This window comes from Pristis pectinata, chromosome 28 (genome assembly GCF_009764475.1).
Source record: "Pristis pectinata isolate sPriPec2 chromosome 28, sPriPec2.1.pri, whole genome shotgun sequence".
Lineage (NCBI taxonomy): Eukaryota > Metazoa > Chordata > Chondrichthyes > Rhinopristiformes > Pristidae > Pristis > Pristis pectinata.
In genome coordinates, this window is record NC_067432.1 from 14,334,863 (window position 1) to 14,340,186 (window position 5,324).

Below are 5,324 nucleotides of genomic sequence, written 5' to 3' on the forward strand. Positions count from 1 at the left end.
ATAAACAGAGCAGATGGAGACAATCTGTTCCATCGGCAGAGGGGGCCAACAATTAGGTAAAAGAACCAAAAGTGACATGAGGAATAAAACTTACACCGCGTGTAGTTAGGGTCAGGAATGTGCTGTCAGGAGTAATAGTAGAGGTAGATTTAAAAGGGATCTGAATAAGCATCTGACAGAAAAGAAGTTTCAGGGCTATTGGGAGGCAGCAGGGGAGTGGGATTGCTCTTACACAGAGCCACTATGGACTCAACAGGCCACATGGGCTCATACTGTGCTGTTACCATTCTGTGACCCTGGTCTATTTCTGTGGCAAAATACAATCAAAACTGTGGGAGGTAGAGCTCGAAGTTATCAGAACACAAACTGAATGGTTGTATTAAACAAGGAAACAGTGTATGGTGGAGAGAGAATAGACACCCAGATACATTGAAAATATCAGTGCAATCACGATCGAATGACCTCACAGTTTTCAATTTCTTGAAAATCAAAAAGCTGCAGATGATGGAAACCTGTAATAAAATAAAAAATGCTGAAAGTACTCAGCAGGTCAGTCAGCATCTGAGCAAAGAGAAACAGAGTTAATGTTTTGAGGTCAAAGACTTCTGTCAGAACTGGGAGAGTGAGAAACCACATTAGCTTTAAGTTGCAGAGATGATGGGAGGGAGGGGGGTTGGGGATAGATTGGAGAAAGAGAATAAAACTGATCAGGTGGGGTCAGGGTGCACACGTGACCCCAATGTCCGCACAGCTGATCGGTTAAGAGATTAATGTGTGAAGTTAGAGAGAAAACAAACGAAGGGACATGTTAGAGCCGTGAATTGCAGGTCAGAGCTGCTGCTGACACCTTAAACCTTAAAAGGATAAAGCTGGAAATGCCCTGCAGATCAGGAAGTGTCTGTGGAGGGAGAGAAATCTGAACTAGTGCCACAGGTGAAACCCTTACAGTAGAACTGGTGCAAACAGAAAATGTGAGATGTCAGAATTTTTGTAACTCATTGTTGGGTCCCGGAGGTTGCAAGGTGCCCAGAGAAGAGATAAGTCAAAGTCAAGTTTATTGTCATATGCACAAGTACATGTCTGCACAGGTGCAATGAAAAGCATCACAGGCACATAGCATCAGATGAACAGCATTCACAAGAAAAACATAAATTAAACATAAATTATACACAATTTTTACAAGAAAGGACGCAAGTAGAACAAGGAAAACATAATTCATTGTAGGGCAAAGGTTCAAAGTGGTCATACTGTTGCTATACTGAGGCAGTGATTAGGGTTGTGGAGGCTGGTTCAAGAACTGAATAGTTGAATGGAAGTAGCTGTTCTTGAACTTGGCGGTGTGGGATTTCAGGCGTCTGTACCTCCTGCCCAATGGTAGCTGCAAGAAGATGGTATGGCTCGGATGGTGGGGGTCTTTGATGATGGATGTTGCCTTCTTGAGGCAGAGCCTCCAGTAGATACTACAATGTTGGGTAGGGATGAGGCCATGATGTATCAGACCAAGTCCACTACAACACCCACGCGACACCTATTCCTTAACTTTGTCCCTTCCCACAATCATGGGACCTAACCATTTCACCACATGAAGCAGTGATTCACTTGCACTTCTTTCAATGTAGTGTGTAACATCCAACAGACACTGTGGGGTCTCCTCTACAAGGGAGAATCCAAAAACAGATCAGGGGTCCACTTTGCAGAACACCTCCATTCACTATTCAAAGGACACCCCAAACTTCCAGTTATCTGTCACTCAAATTTCCCATCCCACTTCTCGACGGACCTACTACACTGTTCCAATGAAGCTCAATAAAAGCTCAAGGAACATCACCTTATCTTTTGTCTGGGCTCCTCACAGCCTTTGGGAGTCACCATCAGATTCAACAATGTAAAATACTTTCTCTATTTGTATCAGAACTGGTCAGTTCTGCTGTCAGGTCATCCATCTGTAATCTTCACTCTGTTTCTTTCTCTCTCCAAGACACTCTCTGATCTGTTGGGCATGTCTACCATGGTCATTTTGGTTTAAGCAACAACTCTGACCTGCATTTCACAATTTTAACCCATCCCTTTCTTTGTTTTTCCTCTTTCTAACTGCCCTCATTATCCTATTAAACAAACAGCTCCACAAAATTTGGGGTCACCTGGGCAACATTGACCTCATCCAATCAGAGATATGTTCCTTTTCCTATCTGTCCCCAGTCCCCTTCCCACCTCACCCTCTTTGCAACTGAAAGCTACTTTCTCACTTTCCCAGTTCTGATGAAGGCTCTTTGACCTGAACCATTAATTCTTTCTCTTTCCACAGATGCTGCTTGACCTGCTGAGTGTTTCCGGTATTTGCTGTATTTTTATTTGATAATTTCTTCATTGTTGATGATATAGGCATTTCTGACTAGGTCAGATTTATTAGCCATTGCTAATTGTCCTGGAGCAAGTGGTGTGGGAAATGCTGAAGGTGAAAGTGCTTCTACAGTGCTGTCGAGTAGGGACTTCCCAGAGTTTAACCAAGAAATGATGAAAAACTAGTGATAGTTGGACGGTATATAAATTGGAGGGGTACCTGTGGGTGGTGTTCCCGTGCACCTGCTACCCCTATTCTTCATGGTGGTAGAGGTTGAGGGGTTTGGGAAGTACTCCCAGAATAGCTTGTACAAATAACTACAGTGTAGTTTTTAGCTGGTACACACTGCAGCCAGTGTGGTGGGAGGAATAAATGTTTAGCATTGTCGACATGGAACCAGTGAAGTGTGCTGCCTTGTTCTGGATGGTGTCGAGCTTCTTGAGAGTTGTTGGCATGACAGTCATTCAGGCAAGCGGAGAGCATCCCTTCACCCTCCCAACTTGTGATTTGTAAATGGTGGAAAGGCCTTGGGGTGGCAAGAGGTGGGATACTTGCCACAAGAACCCAGTCTGTGACCTGCTCTTGTAGCCATTGTATTTAGTGGCTGGTTGAGTCCTCATTGAATCCCCCACTATCAATATCATGGGGGTAATCTCTAGTCAGAGATGCCCCCAGGATATTGATAGTAAGTCTAACCAATGGCAATGCTATTGAATGTCAAGGATGGATGGTTAGACTCTCTCTCCGTGATGATCATTGCCTGGCATTCCCATGGCACAAATCTTACTTATCAGCCCATGCCTGAATGTTGTTCAGATCTAACTGCATGCAGGCGTGGACTGCTTCATTTGCTGAGGAGTTGGGAATGGAATTGAACATTTTGCAAACTTCAGCAAAGGTTCCTACCTCTGACATGATGGAAGGAAGGCCAATGGTGAAGCAGCTGAAGATAGTTGTGCTCAGGACACCAGCCCAAGGAACTCCTGTCCTGGGGCTGAGGTGACTAACAACCAAAACTATCCACCTTTGTATGAGGTTTGACTCCTACTGGAGTGCTTATTATTCCCATTTGTTGGTGCTTTTAGTCATTTAGCTCAGCTTGTTGGTCAGGGTACATTGAGACCCTTAAGCCATTTATTATTTTATGTGTGCATCACAATCATATAACCCATAGAAGGATCAGCAATATATTTCCAAGTGAGGATTGTGTGTGATATGGGATGGACCTGGGGGGAATGGTATTCTTAAAGCTAAAATTGAATGAAGTGTTAGGCCATTTCCATTTCCTTTTTAAATATCAACAGAACCTATACTTTCCAGCTTCCTGCCTTTACATACTCCATTGAAGCCACCAAATCATGCAGGGGAACCTTCCCGATGTGCCCAAATAGCTCTTCTCTCCTGATTCTGGGTGTTAAGCTATGGCAGAGTTTGAAGACATGTCACAGTTGAGTTTGATCCTGTTGTGGATTTACATTTCAAGTACAGGGCTTTGGACAGTATTTAAACTGGAGAATGCAGACTGGTTCCAGTTTCCATAACTGAAAGATGCCAAGTGTAATCGCAGTGTTTGCTTTCATAAGGCTTTACATTTTATAATAATACTTCAAGGATGGAATATTTCCATCCTCAATAATATTTAGATTTGTCAGCTTATTTAGTTCAGTCAGTTGCAGATAATATTACCACAATTTGAATTTAAAAATTCCAATCATTTTGTCTGTTTTAATTATCTATTTCCAATTTTAGCTGATGAAGTCCTTATTCATGACAAATTGCTTTAAACCCTGCCATCATCTTCTTGCATTTGTTTACACCATAACAAATGGCTTCAACGTTCATAACTATAATGGAAAGCAATCTGGATGAAACATTTCATGTGTTTCAGAGAGTTATCAAAATATTCTGCTTTGGTGTATATTCAATAGATCCATGTAAACTTTGTGACATATCTTGGAAAATAACTGTGATTGGATTTCCAATGGGCATCTGAAAAATTTAATTATTCCTTTTTTCTGCTGACTAACGTTTTACAGTATGGTTATAATGTTAGCTTTCAGAACATCCATTATGTTGCTTTTGGGTATTACATGAGGATACAATTATACAAAGGTCGATAAAAATTCATAAACTTTTGCTTAAGAAAATAATGTTTAGTATGCAATTATTCGTGAATGCATTCTTTTTGTTCAGAATACTGTTTAAAAGTAGGTGTTTCTTTGATAAAATATCATCTATTGCCTTAAATGTGTTGATGGCATGTCTGCCAATTTGTTGCACCTACTGAAGTCAAAGTAAAATTAACCGACAAAGACGCCTGGTCTACAAACGTGGTCTCATTAAACAGCGCTTTATCTCCACCGTCTCCCCGTCCCACCCCACAACTTTTGGATCAGCTTTGGATCAGTTCTTTCTATCGTTCGATCACCTCCATTTCCACCCCTCCCCCACACGCAGGCCCCCACCACTACCGCCATTTCCGAGACTTTCCCATGTTATTTCCCTCCCCTCGATGTGTGGTTCTTTGAAAGCTGCTTATCTCTAACAGAACCCGCTTCTGATAAAGATCATCAGTCTGAAACATTAACTCCCTCTCCCTCTCGCTCTCCACGGACGCTGCTCGTCCCACTCGGTCTTCCAACATTTTCTGATTCTATTTCAAATTTACAACAGTGTGTTAATTTTGCTGTAACTATCACACATGCCTCTAAACCAAACATTTTAAAATTGAAGATGTTTTTAAACTGAAACTAAATTAATACTGTTGTGTGCGCACAGTCGATAAAATGTATACGACCGTTGTCTTCCAATGAAACATAGAATGAGGAAGGTTACGTTGTGTTGTAGCCGGTATGAAAGAGTTGGACTTCAGGAAGAATCGTATCAGCACTTTTTTATTCATTTTGCTACGCCTTTTTTTTCGAATGGCAACTTACTGATAAGATATTCGCAGCTATGGGCATTAATCATCGCCCATTAAATA